At 44.9% G+C, this 21,414-nt stretch overlaps 1 protein-coding gene and 1 pseudogene across 4 annotated transcripts in view; both read left to right on the forward strand.

Moving 5' to 3' along the window:
- LOC118975480 (mitochondrial fission regulator 2-like) overlaps positions 1-12,029 on the forward strand; it is a 39,060-nt pseudogene extending 27,031 nt beyond the window's left edge.
- Positions 12,030-12,267: 238 nt separating this feature from the next.
- The window catches only part of MGAT5 (alpha-1,6-mannosylglycoprotein 6-beta-N-acetylglucosaminyltransferase), a 358,323-nt gene continuing 349,176 nt past the window's right edge, over positions 12,268-21,414 (forward strand). For all 4 annotated transcript variants that reach the window (XM_037068662.1, XM_037068737.1, XM_037068872.1 and 1 more), the window contains exon 1: positions 12,268-12,659. The gene's annotated coding sequence lies outside the window, so the exon portion shown is untranslated. The remainder of the gene's footprint in view (positions 12,660-21,414) is intronic.

Genomic DNA, 21,414 nt, shown 5'->3' on the forward strand with positions numbered 1-21,414 from the left:
GTTATCTAGGCAGATGATATAGAAGGTAAGAGTCACCTTTTATAACCTCTCATGGACAGCAGAGCAGTGATCTCAGAATCTTGCATCATTTTAATCCAGAGAAAACCAAATTCTAGTTTTGCATCAGTTCAGCAATTGACACTGTTGGTTTTTGAAAATTTCATAAACCCTAGTCAGCTTTGACCATGGCAAGTAAAATTCCCTTTCTGCAAATTTTGTATATCTTTTTATTTATTTTACTTTAGGTCAAAACTACTCTTTAAAGAATACATTCCTCTTAGAATAATTTCTCAAAATAGCAAAAAAATGAACAAAGATATTAACAGACTCAAAGACATAATCATACAGGACTTCAGGAATTTTCAATTTATGTGAGAAAAGAGCTCTTTGAAGAGATTTTATAATTTCTTTTGGTAATACCACCTCTACATATGTAAATATATAGATTTAATCCTTACCTGAGGATATGTCTATCAATTTTAGAGGGAGAAGAATGGGTGAGAAAGAGAGAGAGAGAGAAACATTGATGTGTTGCTTCCCATATGTGCCCAACTTGGAGAACCTGAAACCTAGGTATGTACTCTGACCTGGGTTGGAACTTGCAACTCTTGACACTCCAACCATCTGAGCCACAGCTCCCACCCCCAGGGATGTAGGAATATATTTTTAACAGACAAATAAACATACAGATACAGGTAGAGAGCTTACAGCTTCCATTTTAAAATTGCAGCTATGGGTCAAGCATAAACACAGAAACACCAATCTCATTCGTTCATATCAAAGAGCGGTTCTCTTCTGATTGTACACAAATTCTTAATTGACTTGAGGTCAGAAAAGACAAATGGACAAACAGAAAAGAGTAATAAGCCAGATTATCTATCATCTCTCACAGCTGAGACAAGGTCTTTATAAATCATCAATGCATTTGCAGAGATCACAAATGGTCAGCCCATAAAACCAAAAGCTCACTCTAGAAATCAAGCAAGTACTCAAAAAATAAAATCAAAATCATATTCTTACCATACTATCAATGGACAAGATTCTGGAACATGGGACCCAAAGTCAGACTCACTATTGAGTCCCCCAGTTGCAAGTCAAGAAGGGAACACAGCTCTGGCCAGTGTGGTTCAGTCGGTTGGAGGGTCGTCCCATTCCCTGTGACCTTTTCCCTATCAGGGAGCATGACTAGGTTACAGGTTTGGCACTGGTAGGGGCATGTATGGAAGGCAACTGATGAATGTTTCTCTCTTACATTGATATTTCTTTCCCTCTCTCTCTCCTTCACTACCTTCCCCTCTCTCTAAAATTGATAAGCATGCCCTCAAGTGAGGGTAATAGTTGTTTAAAAAGGGAACACAGAAGTCTAAGTCCTCATTATTTGGGTGAAGTAAACAAGGGAGAGGCCTATTGCCAACCAGATCGTCAAAAACAAAATGCACTGGACAATTCAGGTGATGATTTTATTTACACAGCTGCAATATGGAGAACATCCATTACTGAGGAATGACAAAGAAAAGGAAGGGTATCTGGGGTTTTATAGAACGACATAACAAAGGCAATTGTGAGGAACAGTGGAGGTGGCTTACCTGCCCTAAGTCATCCTGGGTGGAGTGGAAGTTCTTTGCCTTTAGCTGTTTTCTGGAACAACAAAGGGTAGGGACTTCAGAAAATAAAAGAGTAGGAGACTCTCAGAAGACAGAAGGATAGAGGGATTTTTTTAAACTACTACTCTTTCTTCGAGTACAGGGCTCAGGTAAAGTTTAATATTGTGAGGGCTTATCAGTCAATGAAAACTAAGCTATGATTATTATTTTAGTGGCTTTTGACTTTGGCATTATACCATGGTGATCATTCTAATTCATTATAAGGTGCAACACAAGATTTTGTTTTTACTATATAGAAGTCAAACACTAATGTTTAAAGGTGACTTATTTTTTAAAAAATATAACTTCAGGTCAAGTCAGTGGCATTCTTGCTCACTTAACTGGTCACATGGAAATTAGCCACATGGAACAGAATAGCTTACGCAAAAACATTTACAAACTTCAGGGCATTGGGAATTAGCGTGGGGAGAGTGCCCAGTGAAGCATGGCCTGGCAAAGGTGAGGCTGGAGAGATAGCCAAGGCTAGGTAAGGAGGCCCTGGGGGCTGTCTCACAGTGAGAACCCAATCTGGAGGGATGTGCGAAAGATTTGGAATTAGGGGTGCGATGTCACCTGCTAAAAGCCTATCTTTGGGCCAAACTCTCTGGCTTTAGATCAGATGTTGTCACTTATTACTTCTGTGATTTTGAGGAACTTACCCTCAGTTTTCTTCAGTTGTAAAATGATGTTAATAGCACCTGTTTCAGAGGAATTTAATAAATATTAAATTGAATTAAATTGATTGAATTTAATAAAAGTAAAGCACCCAGAATTATTTCTGGCATGCAGAATTAGCTGTGTTGACTACTAGAACTTCTATTGTCTTTACGTTCATGTGCCTTTTGGGCTGTTATTGTCTAGAGGCATTGGCAATTGGGCCCCAAATACTCCCCTGTAGGAATCACTCAATGACACCAATCTGTTTGGAAGTTGTGGGGTGGGTAAGGTTTTTGTTTTTTAACTTGTTGGTGTGTGTGTGTGTGTGCATGAGAGAGAGGGGGGGGGAGAGTTTTGTTGTTCCACTTATGCATTCACTGGTTGATGCTTGTGTGTGCCCTGACTGAGAATCAAACCTGACACCTTGGCATATTGGGATGATGCTTGAACCAACTGGGTTACAAAGTTTTGACTTGCTATAACTATATAACTGCACAGCTATATAGGCAAGAGTGGGTAAAGTCAACTGATCGAATCAAATAATGAGGTTTTGGAGATTGGGGTGTGGGTAAAGTCCAGCCAATGACACCCTTATTATGTGGGGGTGGGCAGGAAATGAGGCCGACTAAGGGGTATTGCAATGGTTTACATTTTATGGCTCCGGGAAGGTTCCTTTTACATCAGTATCTACCCAGTGGCCCTGCAGCGCAAGTGGGAAACTCAAGATGAGCAGGGAGAGGTACTAAGGGCCTAAAGGTGTCTGAGGAGTGGAATGAGCAGAAAGTCATAAAGCAAAAGCAAAACATTGGATATGTTTGTCAAAATGTATGATGGGCCATCAAACCTGGGAAATGTGAAGAAGAGCAGCAAGTCAGCTTCCTCACAAGGACAGACACGCAAAAGTAAAATTTAAGATTCTTGTCTGACAAAGATTGCTCCAAAATCTTCACTAGCAATACCAACTAGGCTTGCTTCTAATTTCCAGGCCAGGTGAGCTGGTGAATTATTCTAGAGCATAAGGTCTCTCAAATTGCTGTGTGAGTGCCTGCTGGCTCCAGACAAGGGCCGCCAGCATGGTCCCAAGCCAATTCTGTCCCCCACCTCACTCAGGAATGGCACTGTTGAGGCACGTGACATGGTCTGAGAGAGAGGATGCAGAGACAGCCATCTCTTGAAGTCATACAAACAAAATACCCATTCTTTTCAGAATGGACATAAATGCAATTTGTAGCCTGAACCATTAGGATGAAGTATCCACACACATCTCTCCCCTCAGCTCCTGCATGTGGGTAGAAAACAAAGAAAAACACGAAAACCCAAATAATCATGGCAGAAACATCCATATAAAAAATGTCTCTTTTCAAATTAATTTAGGTAGTGTCACAGTTTGCTTTGCTGTAGGGTCAAGCCTTGCTTCCAAAAGCAGAAATGTTTTACACAAATAGATTGGTAGTACTGAGGGGAGTTGAAGTTTACTCAATCACTGTGAAAGCCATGGCTTTCAGAGCTTTTGACCATGACCCTCTGTAAGAAATGCACTTTCTATTATGACCCAGTGCACACATCCATAACCGCAGCAAGGTTTCCGTGGTGTAAATACTCCCAGTCTGGCTCATTACTAGCTATCAACCTGATGTTGCCAAACTGCTGAACATGGGGCTGAGAAGACATGCACACTATTGGCTGTCAGCACACAGCTGCCACACACACACACAGAGCAACAACAATGGCATCAGTTCAGCCTGGTGAACTAGTGTTACAACACTTTGAGAAACCTTTTCTAATTTGAAAATTTGTAAAACACCACCAACAAAAAAAGAGTCCACGCACGATACCTGAAGGTGAATGTTCACATCTTTTGTGAGACTCTTCAGTCTCACAAAATTAATAATTTATCTTTCAGGGTTTTCCAAAACAGTGTTTCCTCTAGTTTAAATCACTGCCTTCTCTGATTTTATTCTGATCCCTCTCTGCTTCAGTCCAGATGATATTTTTCTTGGAAGCAGGTTTATATATTTTTTTAGAGAGAGAAGAAACAAGAGAGGGAGAGACAGAAATATTGATTTGCTGTTCCATTTATGTGTGCATTCATTGGTTGCTTCTTGTATGTGCTCTGACTGGGGAATGAACCCACAGTCTTGGTGCATTGGGACGATGCTCCAATCAACTGAGCTACCCAGCTGGGGCTCTTGGAAGGAGTTTTTACCAAAAAACTAAAAAAATAGAGCTTGCTACACTTTAAACTGGAGGGTACGAGTATATCTTAAAATGTATGTGACTCTAGCTCTGGCTGGCTGGCTGAGTTGGGTGGCATTGCCCCATGTACAAAAGGTTGTAGGTTCCATCCCCATTCAGGGCATGGCAACTGATGGATCTCTTTCTCCCTCCCCCAATTTTCCCTCTCTCTAAAATCAATAAGCATATCTTTGGGTGAGAATTTAAAACTACATGACTTTAGATATTCAAAACAATGGGATAGACATTGGTAGTTTTCCCTTAGGCCTTAAAGTTATTGTGCAAATAAAAGAATTGCATTGCTGAATAACAAATCACCCTAAAAGTCAGGGGCCTTTAGCAATAAACATTTATTTCTCACATTTGAGAGTGAGCTGTGAAGATTCTTGTCTTAACTGGGCTTAATCTTTTGTTTGTGAGGCCACTGGAGGATCTACTCTGAACTACATTTGGGGGTGCAGCTTGGCTCCACAAGTTTCTGGCCCACCTTGGGGCCACTGGCCTGATGGAAGCATTCCTACTCCTGGCAATGGCAATGACAATGGCTCCAAAGACAGGAGGAAATTTGGTGTGGGATGGATGTGAAATTTGAGGGTCCAGAAGGCAGACTGTGGTAAACTGAATAAGGATCCTCCAAAATGTTCACAGTCTAATCCCTGGAACCTGTGAATGTTACCTTACATGGCAAAAGCGATTATGTGTTTACAATTGTTAAGGATTCTTAGATGGGGAGATTATCCTGGATTATCTAGGTAAAGTCCTAATAAGACAGAGTTAAGGAGGGCAAAGCAGGGAGAAAGTGACGTGATGACAGGAGCAGAGCTTGGAGTGACGAGAGCAGGCACAAGGGACTCAACTTTGGACTTCTGCCCTCCAGACTGTAAGACAATAAATTTGTATTATTTTAAGCCATTAAATTTGTGGAAATTTGTTACAACTGCAACTGGAGACTAATATCATGCCAATAATACAATCTCATGTAAGAATAAACCTACTTTCCATCTCTTTTACATATAATGTTACTTAAGCATTATAATTAATTTTGGAATGTATGCTGTTATTTCTAAGGTATGCTGTTTGCAAACATTTGACATTCTCAAATGCGATTTGACCCCATATTGCGACCAACTTGTCTTTCAAAAGGCTTTTTTGCTTTAAAGATGAAAGTAATGGGACCTGAAATGTCCATGATAAGTAAATGTAAGCCCAGATTTAAAAATTGAAAATAAAAATTACATATGATGGAGCAACAATTATTAATGTAGGAGAGTTCGAGTCTCCAGAGGAAATTTTGCAGTTACAAGTGCCCTTCCTCCCTCTTCAGTTGCATTGGTTCGAAGCCAGGAGGTCTGCATTATAAAGACAGGAACAACGGGGCCTGAGAAAGGAGAAGAAAGGGGGCCTGAGAGCCATGGTGCGCGATGCTGTGGAGCAGCAGGGGTGTGATCAAAGTGCACAGGGGGAGAAAGGGGACTTTTAAAAATATACTGCTGTAAATTATATAAACATATTTGGATACTTTTTTAAATTTTCAAGATATACAGTGTAAGGGTATAAGCAATTTGGGGATTTCTTCTAGTTGTTGGAAGATATATAAGACATACCTGTGATGTTATTTTGAATCCTTCCTTAAGGATTACTTTATCATTTAGGAATGCTTTAGCTTGCAGGTGTTAGAAAAGTGGACCAATAATACCTTAACAAGTAGGGATTTGTTTCCCTTTAATAACAAGAAGCCTGGGGGTACACAGTTGTAGGAATGGTTCCTCAAGGATCTGGGCTCTTTTCATCTTGTACTGATCCTCTGAGTGGCTTTTAAGCTTAGGCTTACATCTGGTCTGAAGGAGGGCTGCTGCCTCTCCAGGCATCCTGACCTCATTCAACGTCAGGAAGGGCAGGGTGGCCAAGGGAAAAACCCATCTCCTCCTACATTTCTATTAAAAGGAACCAAATTATCTTTCCCAGAATCCCTCAACAAACTTTCCCTTAGATTTCATTGCCCCAAACTGGGTGACATGGTGCCCCATCTACTTATAGAATAAAGGTGGAGAAAGCAAGAATCTGGCTTTCCAGGCTCTGTAGTCAAGTGTAGCAAAGAAAATGAGATTGGGAATGGCTTTCAGATGCCCATCAACAGTGTCTGCTGCAAGAATCCAGTCTCTCTTTTACTCAGGGGGCTCCAGTTTCGTGGGCAGCAGTTTTGGGAACTGTTCTGCTTGATCCATCCCAGTCAGAGAGTGGAGCAAGTGGCACTGTTCCCTCTCAGACCCTCCCCACACACATACAGCACCACAACACAGCTTCATGGGTTGCCCTGCCCTGGTAAATACCTAAGGCTCTGCCCCTTACTATGTAACAGGTGCCCTGAGGCAAAAAAAAATGGCCCAAATGAAAGAACAGATCAAAGCTCCAGAAAAAAATACAGCCATGCAATGAAGAAAGAGCCAACCTACCAGATACACAGTTCAAAACACTGGTAACCAGCATGCTCACAGAATTGGTTGAATTTGCTCACAAATTAGATGAAAAAATGAAGGCTATGCTGAGTGAAATAAAGGAAAATGTACAGGGAACCAACAGTAATGGGAAGGAAACTGGGACTCAAATCAATGGTGTGGACCAGAAGGAAGAAAGAAACATTCAACCAGAAAAGAGTGAAGAAACAAAAATTCAAAAAAATGAGGAGAGGCTTAGGGACCTCCAGGACATTTTTAAGCATTCCAACATCCAGATTATAGGGGGACAAGAAGAGGAAGAGGAAGAGCAACAAGTGGAAAACTTATTTGGAAAAAAAAAAGAAGAAGAACTTCCCCATTCTGGCGGAGGAAATAGACTTCCAGGAAGTCCAGGAAGCTCAGAGAGTCCCAAAGAAGTTGGACTCAAGAAGGAGCACACCAAGGCACATCATAATTACATTACCCAACATGAAAGAAAAGGAGAAGATCTTAGAAGCAGCAAGGCAAAATGAGAGAGTTACCTACAAAGGAGTTCCCATCAGGCTGTCAGCTGATTCCTCTAAATCAGCTGTTCCCATCAGCTGATTTCTCAAAAGAGACCTTTCAGGCAAGAAGGGGCTGGAAAGAAGTATTCCAACTCATGAAAGGCCAGGACCTACATCCAAGATTGCTCTATCCATCAAAGCTTTCATTTAGAATGGAAGGGCAGATAAAGTGCTTCTCAGATAAGGTCAGGTTAAAGGAGCTCATCATCACCAAGCCCTTATATGAAATGTTAAAAGGATTTGTCTAAGAAAAAGAAGATAAAAAAACATGTGCAGTAAAAGGGCAGCAAACTCACAATTATTAACAACCACATCTAAAAAAAAAACAAACTAAGCAAACAATTAGAATAGGAACAGAGTCATAGAAATGGAGATCACATGGAAGGTTATAAACAGGGGAGAGGGAGGAGAGAAAGGGGGAAAAGGTACAGAGAATAAGTAGCATAGATGGTAGGTAGAAAATAGACACAGGGAGATTAAGAATAGTATAGGAAATGTAGAAGCCAGAGAACTTATATGTATGACCCATGGACATCAACTAAAGTGAGGGGGATGTGGGTGGGATAGGGTGTGCAGGGTGGAGGGGAATAAAGGGGATAAATGGGACAATTGTAATAGCATAATCAATAAAATATATAAAAAACAAATAAACAAAGAGACCTGCTCCAAGACTGAATTACCTGGTCCTAGCTTTATAAGATATACATGTATAATTTTGTTGCTTATAATTTTCCTACAATTTGAATAGGTCAAGAAATGTGGTTTATGTATGTATAGTACTTGATATCCTCTTTAGTTTTTAGTGAAGTCTTCAGAGTGGTGTCTGCCCTGATTTTCATTTCTTCCAGGTTTCCTGTGGGTGGCCAGCAGAGTATAGTAGAAAGATTTTGAATTTTGGAGTCAGGAAAACTTTGGAATCCATACTAGCTCTGGTCCTAAAAATAGCAGTGTTATTGGTGGGTGAGCATATTACCAAACTTTTTGAAGTTGTGGCTTCTTCTTCTTCTTTAAAAATGGGTATAGTAAAATCTGCTTTATTAGTTGTTCTGAGGATGAACATAATTCATATAGAGCTTAGCAAAAGAGGCTGAAAAGCAATGCACTTGATTGTGTGGGCAAAGTTGTGCCTTCGAAGTTTGTAATAGAGCAATTATCTGAAGTTTGGCACTTGAGATAAACATGGGAATTAGAGGAAGAGACTTAGCTACACGAACAGACACTGTTGCATTGCTGTGAAGTTACCCCAAATACCTTTCTTTTAGTAACCGAATACCTGTAGTTCACAAGGGATAGAAATGCTAAAAAATGACTCACAGTTCACCGGGAAAGCATGACCTTGACCAGTAGCTGTTAGGGATCTCACTACTGAAATTCCACGGTGCTATTTTCTTATACTCTAAGTTTGTAATGAATTCCCTCTTGAGAGGACACGATGAAATATACAACTCCATTCCAGTAAGCATCTTTATGTCTATAAGCAGAGTCCTCTAGCAATTATTACTATAAATTAAAGTCTTAATTCTAGGACAGATTGGGTGGGGCCTGTGAGGAGGCAGCGGCCTCTGGTGGAGTTATGCTGGCTGAGTGAGGGGGCCAGGGCCAGGGCCAGGGCCAGGCTCCAGGGTTGGCCGGAGTGTCATGACCGCCTGTGGCCTGCAAGCTAGGTATAGGTGTGCGGGCTGACCAGGACCTGATCTTTCCTGAATCAGGAAGAAGGCATGTTGGGCTTCGTGGACTGATGATTCTGAGGTAGCCTTCTGTAAGGACCACAGCTTGATATTCAGTGTGTGCCTGGAGGTGTGGTTTTGGGGGATGGTATCAAGAAACTGATGTTTCCTTGAATTTGCTTCTGTGTTCGCTTCATCAGTGTCTCTCATATTAAACATCTTATGGCATATGCTGGAATGTTTTGGTGTTCCCCAAAACCGGGTTTGCAGATTTGGGATAATAAAGGCTATGGATTGCCTTGGAGTACTGTTTGTATTATTTGAAAACTTCTTCCTTTAAAACATTGTCCCAGGCCTGATTTAGACTTGGTCCTGAATCTGTAGACTATGGTAGCTGTGGATTTGTCATTCCATGTTTTGCTGATATTTTGTGTGTGGCAAATGATGAATCCAGCTATCTCATATTTTGAAATGGTATATGAAAAAATGAGGCAGATGAGCCTTGGCTGGTGTGGCTCAGTGCATTGAGAGCTGGCCTATGAAACAAAGGGTTGCAGGTTGGGTTTCCAGTCAGGGTACATGCCTGGGTTGCAGGCCAGGTCCCAAGTATGGGTGCGTGAGAGCCAACCACATATTAACATTTCTCTCCCTCTCTTTCTCACTCTCTTCCCCTCTGTCTATAAATAAATAAGACATTTAAAAATGAGGAAGATGAGAAAAGAGACTTTTCTATCCTTTGCAATTCCTTTGGGGTCCACTGTCACCTGCTCTGAGACATAACAAACCAATGAAAATGCTCGTCCTCTTAGTGAAATTACAATGAAAAAATCGCCGTTTTGAAGATGAACTAACTTTTCTTTGCTCTCAGATTGCTGCCATTGTGGAAGAGCAGGAATTGAAAAACAGTATAAATTCTGGCTCCTGTGACTTGAATGATGATGGGCCTGGTGGTTCGGGGCAAGTGCTGTCATCAGGGACCGCTCAACTGAATGTCAGACCAGATCTATCTTCAAGTTCAGTGCCTTCCTCTCCTTCTCCTCCACCCCCTCAGTTTTCTTCCCTACAGCCTTCACATTCTCCTCTTGTAAAGCCAGGATTTAATAATATTTGCCACACAGATAATTCAGCAACTGAAATGAAAAAACAGTACCCAGGTGCTACTAAGGGCAATTATAGTTGTCATTCAACCCCCCCCCCCCAAAATAAAGATGTTCCAAACATGTTGCGCCCAATTAGGGCACAAGTATATTATTTATACAAATAAATAATATATCTATAATACAAACGAATTTGTATTATGTGAAATACATAGAATGTGTGTACATATGAATATTATATCCTTATACTTTATACATACATACACATTCATTTAAGATCCTGAAATAATCGTCTTTAATATCCTCTATAGAAGTTTGTCCACAAAGTATAATTGATTGATGCCTTTCAGAAATTTCTAGGCAACCAGGTGGTACAATTATTAACCATCCGAGGGAACTTGGCTTTAAAGCAAATCAATTAGGATTAGAATCTGCACCATCCGTGTCCAAAACACAGAAAATCCTGACCACCAGATGTCACCATTCTTCTATTTCCCCTCCCAGTCCCAGAAGAGGGGTTGAGATGTTATTTTCCTCCAAGGGACTGAGGTAAATAGGTGCCTCCCAATATGCCTGGATTTCATCAAAAGGACTTATTAAGAGGAATTGCCCTGCCCATGCAGATTTCCTTGTGGTTATTGAGCATCACCTGGACAGTTTTTGACTGCTAAGGATGCAACACCCTGTGGCTGATAATTTGGAGCCCATCTGGTCAGAAAATGTTAAAGCAATTTTCTCCAGCTTGAAGTTTAAGTCTAGCCTAGAGCCTAGAGCAAGCGCGCAATGCAAGAGAGGCCACAGGGTATTTTTTATTAAGATCCTGGAGTCAGGGGACCTACCTAACTAGCTGGGTGGCTGAAGAGCGCACTTACAAAATGAGGGAGAAGGACTAAGTCATTTCTAGGATCCCAAAATTCCAAGGCTATTTGTTTTTAAATGACTCTGCTTGGAGGGTGGGCAGCAGGATGGCGTGATTTAAGTTCAAGAAAGAAGACCCCAGGTAGGATAGTGAAATGGGAAAGAAGAAATCCTGCAGGCAACAGAAGGAGAAGTTGAACATAAACTTTCCTACTTCAGACAGAGCTACTGGTTCCATAGTATGGAACTTACTATGGAGCTTGCATAGTATGGAGCTGGGGTTATGAACCTTGTCATTTTCACCCCTAAGTACCCACTAGGTCATTCTCCTTGCATTCCGATACTACTTAACAAGGATCTATAATGCTTCATGATGTAAATATACATATTCTCTCTCCCAGGGCTTGGCTAGATTTAATGTCCTGCCAGTCAATGTTCTTTGTGGTGCCTTCAGGGCATGGGATGTGTTTTATTTCTTTCTGAATTTACAACAGTACAATGTTCAGCTAGCCTACCTGTAGTGTTCATAAAATACAGGGGTGGGTGGGGGAAGAGAAAAAGAAATGGAATTCATTTATTGAACACCTACTATGTGCTAGGTATTGCTAAGTACTTTACACGTATTCTAATTTATCTTCAAAATAACCCCATGAAGCAACATAGACAAGGAGGATAAATTTATATGGTTAAGTGGCTTGCCCATGGTCACAAACACCCGGTTGCAGAAACTCAGACTGTTTCATATAACCCAATCTGTGAAGCCGGAAAGGCTCAGGGCATGTTTGAGATGGTTGAGCTCCATGTCCCCTAACAGGGTTTCAATGCTGGAAGGGCCCTGGTGCTCAGAGACCTGGACTGCACCACTCTGTAGGACGCAGTGCCATATCAGCATTTGTACACTGCCCCTGACGTTGCTAGAATATTATTTATGGCCGGGATCAAACTATTTCTTTATCTTGTTTCTCCCTTTGGGCTGCGGAATAAGTACAGTTGGTAGAAGTCCTTTAAAACAGGGCTTGATAGTTTGTAGACGGCCCCTAAGAGGCTTGGGCGTTCCGAATTGGCTGAGCGTTCCGCCGGGGAGGGCGGGGAGTTTGCCGAACGTCCCTGGCCGGAATCCCTGCCTTCCAGAGACACGAGCCCAGTAGCGGGGAGAAGTTGGGGAGGTCGGGTAAGGGAGGGTTGGTAGAAATTGCACGCTGACTCTAGCCCTGATCGGTTGGCCTCCTGACGAGTGCCTTTGCTGCGTCCGGGCCAAGTGTGGACGCGCCGCGCGCGCGGCCCCGCCAAGGCTGGGAGTTTGCAGACCGTCCCTGCCGCGACCAGCGCGGCGGCGGCCCTGCGGCTCCCGCTGCAGCCGCGGTGGCCCCGGGCAAGATCCAGCCCTGGTAGCCGCGCCGCAGCCTCCAGGTGCCGCAACTCCTTGCCCTGCTGCGCCTTGGGACCCGTGGGAACGGCGACTGGCTGGCTCTTCTGATTGCTGCTGCTGCCCAACAAGGAGGTGAGAGCCACTGGGTCGGGGCGATCGCGTCGAAACTCTCCATCCCCGCGGGAAGATGCACGCTGAGAGGACCGTGAAGGGCGCAAGGAGCTGGGTGCGGGCAGGGAGAGCCTGTACGGAGGATGGCGCACTCTGGGGCTTTTACGCGCCTCCCCCCTGCTGCCTGCGTGGGTGCTCCGGCCGTGGTCGCTCTGCTGGACCCGGGAGTGCAACCGACCACGCGTCTTGAGGCGCCCACCTGCCTGTGGCAGCGGGTATCCAGGGAAGGCTGCAGGGCCCCAGGACCCGTGAGGAGGCGGTTTGTAGGCTTTCGAAGGGACTGTCCAGAGGAGGCTTTGCGGGCTAGAGGCTAGCTGCTGGGGATAGCAGATGGGCGCTCAGTCCGCGGAGGAGCTTTGATGGGGTCATGCTGGGGGCGTGGGCCGCTCTGACGTTCCCCTCACCTGGGCGGGCAGGGCAGGCTCAACCACCCTCCAGTGAGTAGAAAGAGGAAGGAGGTTGGCCCCAGGCCTCAGGGGAAGAGAGATGCGGCGCGCAGGCGGTCTGGTCCGGGTGACCAGGGAAATCCGGCGGTGCCCTCCACCCCTTGGGGATGCCCGTTGGCCCGCGATCCCGCCGGCCGGAGAGGCTACCGGGAGCGCAGAGTCCACACCCGCGCCCACACTCCCCGAGAGCATGCTCAGTGCGGCCCTGGGAACTTCCTGCCGAGTCTCGAGCGGCCCTGGCCCCCTCCCGGCCCACTGCTTGCAAAGTTGGGGGGAGACGCGGGGGCTCAAGGGAGGGCGCGGGTGCCCGTCTGTCGCCCTTTGGCGTCCTTGTTCCCGCCTCGCCCCTGCCGGACCCCCGGAGCTTTTTTCCTAAGCCGCCCCGGGTGGCTGGGAACTGAGGCGTGGATGTCACCCACCCCCGCTCCCCGAGGCCAGGTCCGAGGCCGAGTGGCCAGAGGCCTGGCGGTGGGGCCGCCTGCCGGGTGGACTCGCTTGCGATGCGCTCGCCACGCGCACGGACCCTGTGCAGTAAGCAGACTGAGTGGAAGGGGGTGTGTGAGCACGGGGTTCTTGACGCACACACTGGCTGTCACGCACAAAGCCTTGGTTTCAGAGCTACCGAGCAGTGGAAGGAAGAGGTGCCGCTTGCATTGTCCAGCCGCTTTTGGAGCACAAACAGAGTGCTTGGTGCCTGGGGGATTCTGGAATCAGCGGCCGTTTTCGGCTTTTAGAGATGCCCCAGGTGAATTCTAGGCCCCGGTACTTCTGGCACTTACTGTCAGGCCCTGCCCTGGGCAAACACTGCTGTCTGCACTTGGCTCTGGTAGCCCAGTTAGAGAAGGTTGGGCACTTAGGAGGCTGTGAAGTTGGGGAGGAGAAGGCTGAGGTTTGTGTGGAGTTCGGGTGGGATGGCAACACTGCACTTGGAAACATTCATTCTAAGGAGACAAGTGAGAAGCTGATACCCCCCTCACCCCACCCACTCCCCCCAGTGCCTCTTTATTGTCAGAACGTGAGACATTTGGTTGGTTTTTAACTCTGAGAGACCTGCCACCCCACCCCATGTTAGTCACTGTGTCACTCACACCCTAAGCCTTGACCTAGGTCAGAAATCTCTTGTTTTTGACCTAAGAAAATCATGAAACAGATTTTCATGATGGAGAAGGCATCACAGATCGGTCTTGATAAATGAATGTTCACCCCTACCTCCCCACCCTTCTTGTTTTCCTACAAATTGTTTTTGCTCTTATTGCTCAGGGCTGAGATAGGCACCCTAAATTTTTTGGCTCTTAGGATGAGAGCAAAACTCCCCTGTCCAGAGATCTTTTAAGTTTCCACCAGTTATCAATGTGATGCTCATGTAGTCAACCTGAAATGCAGAGGCCTGAGAAATGAGGTATGTGATGGAAGAGGAAGGGGAAGAGGTGGTGACCTTATGCCCCTTTTAGGGACTGGGAGAAGAAGAGAAGGGAGCTGCTTTGCTGGACACCAGACTTTACCTTTCCTCTCCTTTGTTCCAGCCTGCCTTCCTGGGTCTGGGAGACTTGTGACTGGAGTCACTAGGGGAAAGGAGTCTGCAGTCCTGGTTAGGGGCTTCACAGGGCTTGCATCTGCACAGGTGGCACTGGTTGGTTTTAAGGCGGACAGCAACCGCAGCAGGACTGAGAGTCTCACCAGATCTGCCAGTGGCATCTGTCTGTTTCAGCCAGTGCTGCAAAGCTGCTCATGGGCTTTTGAATCTTCTCAGCAGTGCGCATTTCAAGTGCTTTGTGTTTGGAAGTGTGAATACAGTACTCATTTATATATAGTCACACATCCCTATAGGTTTTTATAAAGAAGCATGAGCATATGTACGTGCATATGCAGTGTTCTTTGGTAGCATCTTGGAGCTGGAAAGAACCTCAGGAGATCATAGCAATTCAAATTTTCTCCCTTGCCATTCAGTTTCCTCAGTTTAAAAATAACCAACCAGCCTGGCTTCCCAAAGCCTTTGGTGCCAGAGTTTCCCTGTGACCCTAGCCCAAGGGTTGGCCTTTGGTTTCTTCCCTGAGAAGTGTGACTCCTCAGGATCTGGTCTCTAACATTGGACATGACTTTTCCTGATGCTCCATGTGGCTTTGGATTTAAGTCACTGCCCAGCCACTCTCAGATTTTGGCAGGGGATAAGTGACCAGTGCCCCCTGCAGCAACATCTAGAAAATTGCGAAGAGCAGTCATCAGTAAGTAGGACATGGGTTGGAAAGTTTGGATCCTTTTGTACTCTGTGGTCATCTGAGGAGGTGGTTGTTCTGCACCTTCCCAAGAGAGTGGGGATTCGTTTTCATCCCCTTCTCCATGTGCATCTTGGCCTTCTGGCTCTAGGAAGATGGGGTGGTGGTTGGGGGTGGTGGTCTGTATTGGTGTTATTACCGTAGGTCTCAGGAAAGCACGTGCTATGCTATCAGGAGTATTGTCTTTGGGGTTTTGTTACTGTGTCTGTCAAAGTTTGGGGGGAGGATGCTAGTGTTAGGTGAACAGTCAGCAGAGTTTTGGCTGAAGGAAGGTATATGTGTTCCTGAGTTCAGGTGCTTAACAACAAAGAAAAGAGAGGAAATCATTTCATATCTGGGGAGAGTGCCACAGGGGCGACAGTTGAGAGGTTTGGTCAGAAATACATTTGGTGCTTATCGGTGCCATCTTTACTAGGCTGCCTTTAAAGTTCCAACTGGCTTTGAAGTGTAGAATCCCTCCTAATAGCCAGAGTATAGCCATACTTTTAATTTTCTGTTTGAAATTGAGTCAAGATCTCCCCATCCTCTTCAGGTTTCTAATGTAAGCCACATGCCCCTATCCTCTTGTACCCTGTGTCAACATTAAAAATCCAAGTGTGGTCGTGGTGGCCTGTGTGCCCCTGCAGGCAGACTCAAGAGTGTTTAGTGTGCGGCACGCACACTGAGGGTGTGTGGTTAGTGTGCGGCCACGCTGTGTGCTGGTGCTGGGTGGAAAGATGTCCTTTTTCAAAATCACCTCTGCACTTTTAATTTGTCTGACCTGTTTCAGTGTGTGAGTGCAGACTAACAGCAACTGGAAAGCTGCCCAGGTGGGTCCCTGGAGCCTTCGCACTGTGACCGTGTTTTCAGCTGGAGGAGTTGAGACTTGAGCTGTGTTTGCCCACTTGCGCTGTTTTATTTATTTGTTTGTTCATTCTTTCATTGCCACGATTAAATGCATCCTTCCCCAACTTGGTCACATTTGGAAGGCTATATGTGTGCATGAGAGGGTTTGGAGGAATCACTGTATTTCTTTGAAATCCCACAGATCTCTTTTCTGAACATATGACCTTCTGAAAAGAAGACGGGACTTTCCGCTGGGTTCTTTTGCCTCAAAAATCAGGAGAGGCAAAGAGGGTAAGCTCTCATAGCTGGATTCAGTGGGAGCAGTTCTCCCTGTAAATTGGCACCCCCACTGCCACGCCTTCTGGACCTTGGCCCCAGGTGGGACGCTGTCCTAGGGTGGGTAAGTGGTATTTCTCCACCCTGTTGCCCATGAACTCAGGAGTGGCATTATCTAAGTACTTTGTTAGTTGTAAAAGTGTAGTACCAGTGTTTGCAATTTAGTTAACTTATGAAAACATCAGTACTTCAAGGTTATCCTTAGAATAATAACAACCTCACTTATTTGCATCCCTCTGTGATTTTCGTGGCTGGCCCTTGAGGGAGTGTGTGCTTCCCACCCACTTCTGTCTAAGCGCCTTTTACTATTGTAGTTCTGAGCAGAGACGGCTTTTAAGTCCTGTCACGCTGGTCAGATGCTTTTTATAAATATCCTACACAGCACAGTCCTCCACTATAATAGTGTGGATCTCTCTCATGGCTCAGTCCACCCTTGGGAATGTGTTGTGCTGGTGATCAGTGTAGTTAGTGTCTTGGTAGAGAAATTTCAAGAATAGGTGGGTGAAAAAATAGAGATGATGATGAAAAAAATGTATCTTCTATATTTGACGGGACCACAAATTTTGTATTTCATTTACTCCTCACCTCAACACTGAGGTAGGTACTGATGTCATTCCCAGTTTGTACATAGAGAGACTGATCATTAGGAGTTCGTGAAACCCAGTCCAGGTTACACACGGCAAGTGGCAGAGTGAGGATCTGCATCCCTGCCGTCTGGCTCCAGGGCCTGTGTGAGCTGGACTGTGCTTAGTTGTTGAGGCTAGGAACCTCACCCTCTGTTAGCCAGCACCTTCTTTCCAACCAAAGCCAAGAGAAGTCTTAGACACTCAGGGGCTGGAAGGGACAACAGGAAGATCCCTCTGGACCTTATCCTTCTAGCTGAGGTCATAGAGGTGCACAGATAGAAAACTTTCTCTGAGTCTCACCAGCAGAAACCAGTGGGAAGGCTGGCTCGAAGTTCTGATCCTCAGTCCCACAGGAACCGTTGGTAACAAAGGTTAACAGATATGTGCCTGCTGTGTTTGCAGCTTTGATCAGGGAGGAGAATGTGAACATCTTTTGGCATCTGTCCCTCCCACTCCTAGACCCAACCCTTCTGTGCCCTCACATCCCCCTTAACCTTGGAATCTGGGGGCGTGTCCCTCCTCCTTCACTGTCTCCAGATGGGAGGATCTAAGCAGGCCTTGGGTGGTGTGTTCCCCTTTTTTATGCCACCTTTTGAGTTTGACAACTTAAGAAGGTAGTCTGGGACGGACTTGACATTTCACTCTGAGATTCTTATTTTCTCTTTCTCTGCCTCGCTCTGTCTCAGGGCTCGGGGCCCCTCTCAGCATGGATTTCTGCTCCTCAGGTGCACGGGTGACCTGGCAGAGGTGGCAGGGCTGTTTCTTTCATTTTTTTTCTTTCTTTCCCTTTTTATTGAATTTATTGGGGTGATGCTGGTTAACAAAATCATAAAGGTTTCAGTTGTACAATTGTACAAATCATCTCTTCACTGTCTTGTGTGTTCACCACCCCAAGTCAAGTCTCTGTGTCCATCACAGTTTAACTCCCTATACTTCTCCCCCCAAACACCCCCATCCCCAATCACCATGCTGTTGGCTGTTGTCTGTAAAGGCTATTTCTTAACAGCAATAAAGAGCTGGTGAGGACATTCCCACAGCGTCTGTGGAATGCTAGAAAGATTGCTGAATGTAAAAGGCCCCTCTGACCACTGGGGTCTTACTATTTTGTGGACTTTTCCTATTGGACATACAGGGAGCTCCATTTCCTTTCATTTTGTTCCTTAGGATCAGGATTTGTATTGGGCACATCAGTTCTCTCACTTGATTCTGATTCTGATCCTGCAAGTTTCTGGTACTAAACTGTCCTTAGCTGCTCACAGACTTTGAGGTCTAGGCCTGTTCAGGGCCCACACGGAAGGGTTAAGTTCAGTTATAAGGCAGTATGCAAATGAAGAACACATTCCTTCAGCCCATATGACTTCTCAAGGCCTTAGTTCTTGTGTTGAAAAGTAATGTGAGTGAATGAGCTCTCCAAAGTTCTATTCAGTCCTAATGCTGTATAATCCTATATATGTAGCAACAGAGGTATAGAATAAGGAAATAAAACTGCCTTATTGAAAAGGAGAAAACATTCAGGAAAAACTCAAGTAGTGTTTGCCTTTGCTGGCAGACTCTATAGTATAGAGGTCAAATACTTAACTAAGAAGAAGCAGCCCTCCAGTATTGCTCTCTTTTGGGATGTTTATTTTTGAATCTTTGGAAATAGAAAGTCTTGTGCCTGACTTCTCAGCCAAGAAATAAACCTACTCCCCATAGTGAAGCTATTTTTTCCCTTGGGATACGGAGATTCAAAGAGCGGAAGATGACCGGGCGCAAGAGCGTGGGGTGTGCGGGACAGGGGCAGTGTTCTGGAGAGTGTGGTCAGGCGCTCACACTGCAGAGGGCGGCACCCAGTTCTGTTTACCTATCCTTATCACTGCAGAAACCACTTGGAAAGAACAGGGACTTTGATATCTATCTCCTTGCAGCTGCTTTTTCCCCCAAGGCCATTTTTTTATCAACTAGTGTTCATGCCAGTGAGGAGTTTTCTAAATGACCAGTTCCTTCTCTCATGTATCTTTAGAAAAGCAGCTTCTCTGCCTCATGCTAAGCATGATCTTTCTGTTTTCTTAGTATTACATTTCAGTTTGGTGTACTGCCGTCACCCTGTCTCCTGTAATTGCTCAGAGCCACTAGGGGCAGCACCAAGTGGGGATTTAGAGAGGAAGGGGCACTTTCCTTCTCCTGCCTCTCCAGTGATAATGTTCATCATGTGAAGAGTCCCCAGTCTTCTGTGAGACCTTTGCCAACCCAGCCGCAAGCTGCTCTGTCCATTGGGTTGGCCCTTCCCCTTTAACAAAGTTCTCAGCTCCGGTGACTAAGAATGGTACCTTTCCCCCTCGTCCTGTCTTGTGATTTCTAACTGTTGTGCTTGCTACATTTAAAGGTGACACTGTTGTCTGGGTAATCTTTCACTGTGCATTATTTAGTACACATGCAATTCTCTTGAGAAAATATTAACGACTTTCTTCTATAAGTTCACTATTACTTATTTGCTATTCTGGTGTCCAGTGAGCTCCAGAGAGGGATGGTTCCTGCCCCCAACCCAGGTTGCTTAAAAAAAGAAATCTAGCTCTGACTGGTGTGGCTCAGTTGATTGTGCGTTGTCCTGCAAAGCAAAAGGTCAGAAGGTCGCAGATTCCCAGTCAGGGCACATGCCTGGACTGCAGGTTTGGTCACGGTGTGTGCCAGAGGCAGCCAATCAGTGTTTCTCTCCCTCTTTCTCTTTTCCTCCTCCTCTCTCTAAAAGTAAATAAATAAAATCTTTAAATAAATGAAAACATCTGGCCCGAAGGATTTCTCAGGTCCTTGTACAGGACCTGACCCCAGCCCTGTGATCAGCTGGGCAGTGTGGCATTTACTGAGGGTGAACGCCGACTGGGGCAGGCGAGGCCTCTTTGCAGCAGGCTGGCTGTCTTCATGTAGTGTTCTGTGATTCCAGTCTCTGTCCTGTCAAATGAGGCATCCCAGCTTCTCCTATGGCTGTGGGATTCTACCAGTGTTCTTGGCTGAGCTCAGCCGACTCATTTGCTCTAGTTTCTTTAATGTGTCCTTTAAGAATATTCTTAGGTCTGTTTCTACTCTTGAGGTCCTGTTTGGTTGTGTCTGTTTAGAGTTTTGTTTTTTTTAAATCAGTGGACCTTTGGTAGACATTTTGTATTTTCTCCCTCACCATGGGTGTAATTCATGGGCTCCTGGAGCCAAAGAAATTGGGACTTTGTGTGTTAGTGAATGACTAACAGTGTGTGTGTGTGTGTGTGTGTGTGTGTGTGTCCATTTTCAAGTAGTGCTAGGGTTTATTACCTTATTGTCCTGTTATCCATGGAAAGAAGTAGGAGCTCTCAGAGTTGGTGCTGCAGATTTGGAGTGGCCCTCAGTTAAATGAAGTCCCTGCAGAGTTTGTGTGGAGGGATTTTGGTGGTATGGCTTTCTGCCTACTGCATGCTTGGAGATGGTATGGGGTAATGCTTTTCCTGTGCTTTCTACGGACTGCAGTAAAGGTTTTTTCACAGTCAGGAGTTGCTTATTCTATTGTAATGCCTTTTGTCTAATTGCCACTATACACTAGAATCAGATACAGCTTTCCATCTCTCATGCTGCTCCTGGGTAGTGTCCTCCAGGTTCCAGACTTTCTTCCTCCCAGTCTAGTGGCTTCAAGAGAGACTTTTCTGTTTCTTCAGTGTCCGTCTTTACTATATAGATTACAAAATTATGTAATCGTTCTGTAATTGCTGTAACAAATAACCACAGACTTAGTGGCTTAAAGCAATGCAAATGTATTGTTTTATAACTTTGTAGGTCAGAGGTCCAGCATGGGTCTCACTGGCTACGATCAAGGTATCTATTCCTTTTGGAAGCTCCAGGGAGAATCCGTTTCCTTGCCTTTTCCAGCTTCTGGAGACCACGTACATTTGTAGGCTTGTGTCCCCTTCCTCTGACATCAGCGTTGAGCTGAGTCCTTGTCCATCTGCCATCAGGGTGGGGCTTTGACCACAGCTGGGAAAGGTTCTCTGTTTTTTTTCCTTTTCGGTATTGGTTTATTACTAAAAAAATAAACAATGATAATTATAATAAATATATTATGTACAAAAGCTCTATGTTTGTTCATAGGATTTATACCTACAAGCATTACAGTACATTCATCTGAAAGACTAAAATCAGATAGACGTAGGAATGTGGATTGATTTGAAAGGGTACTTATGGCCTGGGTATACATGAAATGGTAAGTAGC

This window comes from Sturnira hondurensis, unplaced genomic scaffold (genome assembly GCF_014824575.4).
Source record: "Sturnira hondurensis isolate 20B ecotype Veracruz unplaced genomic scaffold, ASM1482457v3 Scaffold0000256, whole genome shotgun sequence".
NCBI lineage: Eukaryota > Metazoa > Chordata > Mammalia > Chiroptera > Phyllostomidae > Sturnira > Sturnira hondurensis.